The sequence below is a fragment of the Mastomys coucha genome, unplaced genomic scaffold (genome assembly GCF_008632895.1).
Source record: "Mastomys coucha isolate ucsf_1 unplaced genomic scaffold, UCSF_Mcou_1 pScaffold6, whole genome shotgun sequence".
Classification (NCBI taxonomy): Eukaryota; Metazoa; Chordata; class Mammalia; order Rodentia; family Muridae; genus Mastomys; species Mastomys coucha.
The window spans coordinates 118,496,547-118,507,567 of record NW_022196912.1 but is presented as its reverse complement, the minus strand read 5'-3'; the positions used below and the strand labels follow the sequence as shown (position 1 = coordinate 118,507,567).

The following is an 11,021-nucleotide window of genomic DNA, read 5'->3' as shown; positions in this document are numbered from 1 at the left end:
GTGCAGCGGGGCTTGCGGATGGGGACGATGGGTCCGCGAGGGTGCCATTAGCAAGTAGGGAGAGTCGCCTAGCCGGGAGGCTATTCTAGACCATGCCCGGACTGCGTAGCCCCAGCGGCACGGTCAGGACTCCAGCCGGCAGGCTGGCAGACTGTGTTACAGAGCTCGGTCTTCGCATTGGGCCTCAGACGCTGCCTCGGCCTGAGTCCGCTGTCTCCCAGCTCCTGAGTGGCTGGGGGGCCGGGATTAACCTTTCACCTCCGCGCTCCATCCAATCACAGGACGGCTTTCATGCGGCCGCGGGGCGAGCGAGCGAGGGGGCGCGGAGCGGCGGCGCGACGCGGGTGGGATTCTCCAAGCCGCTGTGCGCCGTCGCCGCGGGCCGAGCGCGGGCTGCGAGCGAGCAGGGCGCTGCGCAGTCTCCGCAGGCGCGGGCGGGAGGGGTCGGGGCGCGGCGCGGTGCGGCGCGGGCGGCTCCGGGCCCAGGTGAATGGAGTAACCTGACAGCGGGAACGAGGCGACGGCGAGCGGCAGGAAATGGCGGCGGCGGCGGCGGCGCCGGGCGGCACCGGGAGGCCTGAGCTGTGACGCGCGCGCCGGAGCGGGGTCCGATGGTTCTGGAAGGCCCGCGGCGCCCAGTGCTGCAGGTGAGGCGGGCTCCCACTGGGCCGCTTTGTGTCCGGGCCCGGGGGACTGCAATGCCCGGCCCGCCTCTTGCGCGAGGCCCGCGCGGGCGTCAAGAGCAGGCCGCGACGCCGAGCCCGGGCGGATGACGGTCCACGCGGGCCTCTCCGCACCCCGGCCCTAGGAGGAGCGGGCTTTGACAGGTCCCGTTCCGCGTTCGAAGCCTGGGAGAAGACAGGAGGTACCCACGCGGGCCGGCGTCCCGGGAGCGACCCGGGCCTGCCAAATGGCGCGGGACCCCTGGATGCCTCAGAGGATCAGGAGGGGGACAAGGCCCCAGCGAGGTGCGGGCTAGAGCCCAGGGAAGGACTGTTGTGTGTTTATTGGCAGGTGACGAAGGCTGGCCCTAGGGGATGGGTGGCCCAGGCCACGTTTTGTGCCCCTCCCCTTTTAGATCGCTGTGTCTGGACCTTGCGAAGAAGGGTCTTTCCTTAAGGGGCTTTCGATTGGGCAAATCGGTGTGCATTTCAAGCCAGTAACACCAGATTGGTGTGGATTGCCTAGCAGAGCTGAGCCTCCCTTGTGACTTTGCCTGCAGGACAGCGCCAGTGTCCTGAAGACTTGACTGGGAGTCTATGATCTGTAATATATAATAGTCCTTGCTTTTATGAGTAGAGTTGTGGTTACCCATATATGATGTCCTAAGTAGTTTGATGATCAAGTGTTGAAAGAGTCATCTGATGAAAGAGACTTACTTGGCCCCCTGAGTTTCTGAATCTTTGATTGTCAGTTTTCTGAGGAGCCTCACTGTAAGTCAGTAGAGAAGGATGCAATTCAAGAGAGAAGCAACTTGGGAAATCTTTTTCAAGCTTGCTGTAAAATAGGATTGCTGTGTTGGAAATTCATTGGTATAAACATTGTTTCCTAGGTAAAATTTTTCCTTGTAACCAAGGGCCCAGAATTTTAACAAAAGGTGAATTCTGGGTGAGGTTTGTAGCAAACAGTAGTTCGGATGTTTTTGGAAATACCTTTTGATATCTTTGGAGACTGAGTTCTGGAATAATCTGTTTCAGTTTTCAGGCTACCTGTGAAACATGAAGGGTATAATATAAACAGTGCACATGCTCATGAATGGAGTATGTTCTATAGAACTGAGAGCACCAAGGGTTGCTTTTAATGATGAGTGTAGTGGCCTAAGTGTATGAATTTACTCATGGCTCCAAAAGATGACTTGGTTGGCTTTAACTGGGTGATAAAAGACCTTGCAACTACATTAATGATGTGGTCGTTTTTATGTCCCAAACCGAACACTGCATTGTGGCAGTGTCTCTGTGTAGGGGTTAGATAGCTGGGCCGTTTGTCTGTTGTTGTGCTTTCTTGGTTTGGTTTTAGAAAGTATTTTTCATTTCATTTCTATCTTTCTTGAAAGAAACGTTTAGGAAGTTTCTCTCTCAGCCTCTGGAGGACTGGGACTACAGGTGTGCACCACCAGGCCTGCCTCTTTTGGTTCTGATCGGAGAGTGGTTTCGTGATGGTACATGAGTATGTCTAGGTGTAGCTCTGCTTTCTAGGGAGGCTAATATGTGTAGCATTGTGTCACAGCATTGCCACATGTTCTTTGATGAGTCTGATGCCGTGAGATGGGGATGCCATTTGAGAAGGTGCGTGTGCTCTCTCAGGATTCCCTCTCTGCAGCCTACACATGCTTATCTGTGGCAGGGAAAGGGGACATTTGCTAGATCCCATCAGTCTGTGCCAAGACGTGTCAGGCTCTTTTCACTGAATTCTCAGTGCGTTCATGCAGCATCCTCCCTCCTGGTTTTACACACAAGGGAAGTGAGACTGACAATTTCTTCAGAGTGTGAGTCTCCCTGAGCCCTGACTGGATCATAATTTGGTTTCAGAATGCCTGTACGCCAGTTCCTCAAAGTGTGCAGTCCAAGTGGATTTAGGCAGACCTGCACAAAGTGGGATCCGTCCTCAGTTAATACAGTGAAGTGAGTGAAGAGGCTCTGAGTGACCTCTGCTCGTCTAAATGTTTGCAGTTGTTTTAAACTGTAACAACAAACTCATGATTGAAGCTTCAGCCATTAGGTCTACAGTACAGCTGCATTCAGGTTTGCAGGTTTTACCATCGTCCTTCTCCAGACTTCACTGGGACACTTTTACCACCTCAACACTGATTCACATTTCCACCCTTCATTCCTAAGTGACCACTGTTTCCTCTTTTCTTTGTCTTTGAGTTTGGCTATGCTAGGAACCTCATGTAAGTATAGTCATTAAGGATTTGTCCTTTGGTGCTGGTGTACTAACACCTAGCATACACCTTTGGGCCTAATTCCTAGTGCATTATCTCCTCACTTTGAAAGGCTGAAACTCTTGTATGTACAGATGCTCCCTAGCTTATAATGGTTTGATGACAGTTTTTAGCCTTAAGATGTGTGAAAAGTACAGTTATAGTAGATACTTCTTTTAATTTTGAAGTTTTGATTCTCTTTCCTGTCCTAGTCAGCCATGTGATCATGAGGTGTAGCCAGTGATGCCTTATATCATGTTTTGTGTGTTCAGCCAGAAAGTTTGACAAGCTAAGTCTACACAGTTCTGAACTTTCAGCTTAGAAGTGGGTGCCTAGGCCACTGATGGTGGAGGACACCTGTGTACCCTTGTTCTGCTTTTCCAGTCATCTGTGGATGACAGCCGGCAGCTTCATCTTTTGACTTTTGAGTAGTTGCTGTGAGGATAGATATGCATGGAACCCTTTGAGGCCCCATTGTTGTCCCTTCTTTTGGCTTATACCCCAAAGCAGTCAGGTTCCTTTCTGATTCTTAATTTCCTACAAATAGTTACTCTGTGTCAATAAAAGACTAGCATCTTCTCCAAGTCCAGGAGTTACTGATTTTTAGAATCTTGGTTCTTATCACAGTGTGGCAAACAGGGATTCTTATCACTGAATTTGTTCAGTGGATCAGCAGGCTATTATGTCCTAATGGAGGCCGAGGAAGGGGCTGCTAAGGTTTCTGTGTACTTTGTGCAAATAGAAAGTTGAAGCAGGGTGATTATTTTGTTTACCTTAGGCTTTGCTGTTTGAGCACTCAAGAGTTTAGCCCATCCTGAAAGCCAGCAGAGTGTGTGTGTGTGTGTGTGTGTGTGTGTGTGTGTGTGTGTGTGTGTGTGTGTTGGCTTTTACTTACAGGCTTTGGAATATCTTCAAAGTAGGCTGTACTCTACAGCAACGCTCCTTTGGTATGCCTACCTCTCCAGGCTGTGCTGCTGCTGGGTCTTTTGAGCCCTGCTTCATGATTCTTTGATGCTTACCAATATTTCTTCTAAAGAGACTTTAGTTTTTTTTTTTTTTTTTTTAAATATACTCAGAGATGAACATTTGTGTAATAATTCTGTGTTCTTTGAGAAGGGAATGTAGAACATTCTTACACTAATAAGAAGGTGTTTTTAAGGACTGAGAGCAACAGTGCAGGCTTAGGACGGTCCATGGATGGAGGATTAGGCGAAGAACTTCAACAAGGATAATTCACAGCTTAGAGCACCTAAGGTAGGGTCACTAGTTTGCTTTTTTTTTTTTTTTTAAAGATTTATTTATTATAGATAAGTACACTGTAGCTGTCTTCAGACACTCCAGAAGAGGGTGTCACATCTTATTACAGAGGTTGTGAGCCACCATGTAGTTGCTGGGATTTGAACTCAGGACCTTCTGAAGAACAGTCGGTGCTCTTAACCTCTGAGCCATCTCTCCAGCCCTGTTTGTTTTGTTTTAATTTCCTAAAGTGCTAGAGGAACTCGGGGTAATTACAGTTCCATTGATTAATGAGAGAGGCGTACCCGTTAGCCAGGAGAAAGAGACTTTTCTTTTTCCTCAACAGGGGTTGTTTGTTTGGATTCTTCAACAAAATGATAATGTTCACGACCCTTACACGTGATGAACATAGCTCCCATTCCTTTTTGAAGAAACCCTATCAAAAGCATGAGGCAGAGGCAGAGTCAGGGAGCAAGAGTAACCAGGCATGTGTGGTGCAGGTGATGTCATCGCCACTGGAGTTGAAGGGTCTCTTGTAGTTTGAAGGCCTTGGCTGAGGGCAGATAATGGTTGAGGAGTAGAGGCAGTCAGGAGGACTTTGCAAACAGAGGTATTTTTGCTGGCCTTAGGTGTGTGTGTTGGGTAAGTGCTTGTGTGGTAGTAGGGACCTGATAAATAAAAGAACATAGAGAGAAGAGTGTATGTTTGAGGTATAGCTAGAAAAATGGGAAATTTTGGCCATATGAGAAAGCCTGTGTTGAATTGCAGGTCCACAGTGACTTTCCCATTTCTCTAAAAAGACTGATTAACTGGTACTCCTGATCTAATAATCAGTTATATGCTACCAGTCAATGACTACAATGACCTGTAGGTGGTCATCAAGGATGTCCACGTAGCCTTTAGATGTGGGGCTTCTGACTGCTTGCAGAGTCCTGTTTCTGAAACATGGAGGCCACATAGTGACATAAAATGTTCGTAGCGTGCTCAGATTCATAAAATCAAGGATCAAGCATTGCATACATTTCATTGCTACACCCAGCTCTGTGTAAAGGGGCACTTAGTTTTTTTTTTTTGTTGTTGTTGTTTGTTTGTTTTCGAGATAGGGTTTCTCTGTGTAGCCCTGGCTGTCCTGGAACTCACTCTGTAGACTAGGCTGGCCTCAAACTCAGAAATCTGCCTGCCTCTGCCTCTCAAGTGTACCACCACTGCCCGGCCAGGGGCACTTAGTTTTGCTGAGAAAGTTAGTTTATCTTTATAAAAGTTTTTGAAGATTTTAGGAACTAACTTGTGGGAACTGGTAGCATCTTAAGGCTTTGAAAAAGACCTTAGCCCCTCTGATGATAGACAGATCATGACTTTGACTACTTCTCTGCTTGTGGTCTATGCATGACTGTTTGTGGAGGCATTGCAGACTGAGAGCCTGTCTGGAACCCGGGAGAGAGTGTATGCAGTGCTAGAGCTTTATTGGTACTGTAGACTTCAGTGTTGAAGTGACTAATCTCCACTCAGTCTTTAAGTGACAGATAAGTATGTGATAAAGATTTTCAAAACATTTGAAAAAATACTCTTGAGGGTTATAAGACAGCATAATCAGTTCAGAATTTTTAAAAAATATATTTAATCCAAATAATGAGAGCAGAACGATAGTTTAAAAATGTGATCTTTGGGTTGAGGCTAAAGCTCAATGGTGGAGCATTTGCCTGGTATACATGAGTCTCTGGCTTCAGTTCCCAACATGACTGGAAATTAACCTTTGACATGACAGAAGAAAGTTATTTTGATTGAGAGCTAACTCTGTTGTAGCTATCTGTCATTCATTCATTTATTTTGAGACACGGTCTCACTATGCAGCCGTGATGATGTAGACCAGGCTGGCCTTGAACTTGCAGAGATCTCCCTGCTTTTGACCTCTTAAGTGCTAGGGATTAAAGGAAGTGTGCACCTACCAGTTAAGAAGGAAGAAAATAGACTGACCTGATACTTGGAAATCCTTGAAGTTGGAATCTCTGTCTGAAACAGGGTGAGGTGAACACAGACAGGCCTGTGAGCAAGTGCCTTCCTTTCCCACATCCTGCTCACAGCCTTCACTGCCTGTGGCATCTTATGGTACTGTGTGCTTCATCCACTTAAAACTCAACATTACTTTTTCATAACACTTTAGTAGCTAATGTTTGGTATTGGAGGACCAGGGTTTAACACCAACTCTTCTAGCTCATCACTGAGATACACTGCGTAGCCGCTGGCCTCTGTGCTTCTGTGAGCTTTTGGTTCCTTGAAGTTGGGAGGAAAACAGTTTACTGTCTGGTTCTGGCCTATTGCTTATTTTAGATAAAATTTAGATGATACTGTTTTTTTTTTCAGATAATGTACTTTAGAGAATATTTTGCTGTGTTTTTGTAACTAGATTATGTCATGACTTTCCATGTTACTAATAGTGAAGTACATATCCAGTTTTATAATGGAAGATAGTCCAAAAAAGAGGGCTTGTGCACATTTTTATAGATAAGCTGTCTCTTTTTTTTGGTATTTATGTATTTATTTGCATATGTAAGTAACAATAATATTGAAAAAGAGACCGTCAATCTGAGAAGGAGTAGGGCATGGGAGGGCTGGAGGGAGACAGGAATGACAAGTGATACACCATTTTTTGCATATTTTCTTTTTTCCCCTTTTATTGAAAACAGGTTTTTGGTTTTTTTTTTTTGTCTCACATAATATATTCTGATTATGGTTTTCCCTCCTCCGCTCCCAGCTCCTCCTTATCCCTCTTCCCATCCAGATTCTTTTTCTGTCTCTCATTAGAAAATAAATAGGTTTCTAAGGGATAATAATAAAATATAATAAGATAAAACAAAAGCTAGCATATCATATCGTAGGGTTTCTGTTGCTGTGAACAGACACCATGATCAAGGCAATGCTTATAAAGGACAACATTTAATGGAGGCTGGCTTACAGTTCAGAGGTTCAGTCCATTATCATCATGGCAGGAAGCATGGCAGAGTGCAGTCAGACATGGTACTGGAGAAGGAGCCAAGAGTTCTATATCTTGATCCGCAGGGCAGCAGGAGACTGTATCACACTGGGCATAGCTTGAGATATATGAGACTTCAAAGCTGGCCTCCACAGTGACACACTTTCTTCAACAATGTCACACCTTCTAAGAGTACCACTCCCTAGAGTGTATGGGAGCCATTTCCCAACACTTTGCATCTGCAGGATAATTTTTTATTAAGATAGACTTTAGCTTCCAGCTTCTTCTCTAGCTGGGTGCCTGGAAGCTTTGCTAAACTGGTTCTTTGGAGTATTTATAATAGAATTTTCAACTGGTGTATTATAGACATAGTATTTTTTAAAGAATGTATTGTAAATATATAAACATAAGTATGAATTAATATAAAGGGAAATCTGTCTACTCATGTAGACACATGTGCACTCATAAGATGCTTACTGGCATTGACTGTGTCCCATGAAGAATTCAGACGTGGACTCTTGGTGTCTAGGGTATGCGTTTACTTAGCTTATGCTAGCACTTTCTTTTAAAATGCCACTACTTATTTCACTAGAGAAGTAAGGTGTTGTGTACATTCATTTCAGGATTTCACTTAGCTGTCCTGTTTCTTCCTCCTCTTATTCTGGAAGATTGTCAGCTTTTTTCTGATACTCATTCTTGAAGAATACAAACCACTTGTCTTGCAAAATGAATATCAGGTTTTGTTTCCTGATGGCTGGATTCAGGCCTTGTACTTTGGGCAGGGAAAATCATGAGATACATGTTGTCAGTATCCCACTGTCTTCAAGGATGGACACAAATCCCCTTTTACTGACATAGGATTTTGAATGGTTAGCAGTTCCATGAGAGCCTCGAGTGGCTGTGTTTGGATGATGTCACACTAACTGCTGTACAGACTGGCACTCTGGAGCTCTGGCAGGTCTGTGGCCCTTGGGGTGCCAAGGATGAAGATTTAATCTGTTTAAATAATTCAAGTTGTATAAAGTCTCTTGGAAATATATCCTGCAGATCTTTAACTATTATATTGTTACCGATCAGTCCTGACTTGAAAGTTCATTCTCCATATCTGAAATAATATCTGCTCAAGTGGAATAGTTTGAAATGTAGACAAATGTAAAAGAAACGGCAGCCCCCCTCTATCCCTTTCCTTTCTCTAGGTTTTAACTAACACCCAAGCAGATCTTAATTAATCTAAATGAAGATTGCTTTTTTTATTTGACATCACAGCACACATTTTTGTCTGTTATAACCTGTGCTCCTTCTCAATGGCTGTACTGAGTTACCTCTTGAAACCAAACCCTAGTTTGCTAAACTATTCCCTCATCCACTCTTGTGTTTAGACATGGGGCCATGGGGGGGGGGCTGTTAGGGATGGCAGTGGTGTAGCAGCTGCTTGCTCTGGGTTTTTATGGTGACACAGGCTAGATAACCCTCCGGCTTTTTAGTGACAGCTATGACAAGTAGAAGAAGTAGACATGTCAACATCTCTCTTGTGTTCTTTTTAGCAATCAAACAAATGGTGTTTGATTCCATTCTTTCTTCTTGAATCTTTCGGTTTTTAGTTTGAGGTTAGTCTTACTATAACATAGTCACTAAAAGTAGTTAATAGGTCCTTTGTGTATAATTATATACTGTGCTTATTTGGAGCATGCCCTATCTTTTATATTTCAAATTTTTAAAACTTACCATTTGGTGGACATTATTTCCTTGTGTGTGTGTGTGTGTGTGTGTGTGTGTGTGTGTGTGTGTGTGTATGAGTGTGGGCATGGGTGTGCAAGTGCAGAAGCCAAAAGGTGATGTCCAGGCTCCTGCTCAGCCACTCTCTACCTTGTCCTTTTGTGAACCAGGAGCTTGGGACACACCTTTGCTTGATCTGCTGGCTGACCAGTTAGCATAGAGAGGTATCTGTCTCTGCCAACTTTATCCTGGAGGTTACATACAGATTCAGCCAAACCCAGCCTTTACAGGGTTACTGGGGACCAGAACTCAGGTCCTCATGCAGACTCAGCAAGTGTTCTTACCCAGGAGCCATCTCTCCAGCCCCACTGAGGTGTTTGTTTGTTTGTTTGTTTGTTTGTTTGTTTGTTTTGAGACAGGGTTTCTCTGTATAGCCCTGGCCGTCCTGGAACTAACTCTGTAGACCAGGCTGGCCTTGAACTCAGAAATCTGCCTGTCTCTGCCTCCCAAGCGCTGGGATTAAAGGCGTGAGCCACCACCGCCCGGCCCCACTGAGGTTTTTATTTATTTTTTCTCCTTTGTTTTCATTTCATGTACATGGGTGTTCACTGCAGTTATGGCAGAGTGTGACAGAGGGTGAAATTGCAGGGAAGAAGACTTGGGCTTTGAGGGCGGGGAGCCTGGAGGAGGTAGCTAGAGTATGGAGAAGGAGCCGCTGGGAGCTAAGCAAAGTCTGTGCCTTCAGACTAATCATGTAGCCATCTCTGCCTGCTAGTGTAGGGCTGAATCTCCTTCCTCTGGAGCAGGCTGGAGGGATTTATACTTTAGGTTTTGGTAGAAGGGGAAGACCTTTTCCTGAGTCTGTTGATCTTTAATGCCTTGACCTCAAAATAACCACTGGGCCACATGGCATGTTTAAAGGTGGTGAGTGTGTTATGTTCTCCTTTATGAATTTGTGTGTGTGTATGTGTGTATTTTAGGTTAATCTGGCTGAAAATACTATGTAAAATCTTGTGTGCTTTATGTTACACACAAGGTTTTTCTGTGTTGAATCTTAAGTTGTTTTAGATTTTTTCTTTAAGAATTCTTTAACATTTAAGTTAAGAAGTATAGTTTCTATATTTGCTTTACCGAGTTTAAGATCTCATTTTTGGTCTGGAGAGATGGCTCAGTGGTTAAGAGTACTGACTGCTCTTCCAGAGGTCCTGCATTCAATTCCCAGGAACCATGTGGTAGCTCACAATCATCTGTAATGGGATTCAATGCCCTCTTCTGGTGTGTCTGAAGACAGCTACAGTGTACTCATATAATAAAATAAATTAATCTTTAAAAAGATCTTATTTCATCCTAACACAGGTTCCTGTTTTTGGGGGCCAGGAAACAGTTTTAGAGGGTAGTGGATGCTTGATATGTGTACACCTTGGCCTATCTTATATGTCCTTTGCATGATAAAGATATCATAAAGAAAGGAAAGATTGCTTTCTACATCATTCACATTCATAATGCCTGCTCTGAAGAGGCCAGTCTCAGCTTGACTTGGCATCGTTAAGGCCAGCTGAGACATTGTCTTGACTAATTTAGAAAGGAAGGGATTTGGGAGGGGTTTTAAGCAATGCCGACCATTTGATGTGTGGGTTCCTTTTTAATGAACAAGTGTTGGCCTACTTTGTTTCATCTTTATTTTTAACCTTCTTCCCTCTGTGCATTTGGGGAACATGTTTTAGGGTTTCTTGAATACTTAAGTTCCAAGAAATGGAATTTGCTATTTGGCATCAATATTGCTTGAGGATTGGGCTGTGTTTAAAACATTTTAAAGCCATATTGGAGAAACATAACTTAAGTCTTCCAGTACAGACATTCTCGGCATTGAGGTAGAAGAAAAAGGAAACAGTTTCATTTTTGAATAGCATTAAACTAGGCTGATATGCATCAAGGGCCACTCTGAAGACAGCAGAAATGTGATCCTTATACACTTAAGTGGTGTCTGTGAATCCAGACCCAGAAAGTAGAAGCAAGAAGGTCATAAGAATTGATGTGAGGTAGCTCTGAATGTGAGCAGGTCAGGGACAGCGGCAACTGTATGGAGCAAACTGTTTATAACAGGGCAGTTGGGAAACTACAGATTCTTTTATGGGGAAACTTGTGTTGGAGCTGAAAGCCAGTGCTACAAAACAGGAC

The 11,021-nt window shown here is 44.4% G+C and overlaps 1 protein-coding gene across 2 annotated transcripts in view; it reads left to right on the top strand.

Annotated features, from left to right (window-relative positions):
- Positions 1-442: 442 nt before the first annotated feature.
- Dicer1 (dicer 1, ribonuclease III) overlaps positions 443-11,021 on the top strand; it is a 67,036-nt gene continuing 56,457 nt past the window's right edge. The window contains exon 1 of one of the 2 annotated variants that reach the window (XM_031357649.1): positions 443-647. The gene's annotated coding sequence lies outside the window, so the exon portion shown is untranslated. The remainder of the gene's footprint in view (positions 648-11,021) is intronic. The other variant, XM_031357648.1, reaches the window with a different exon arrangement.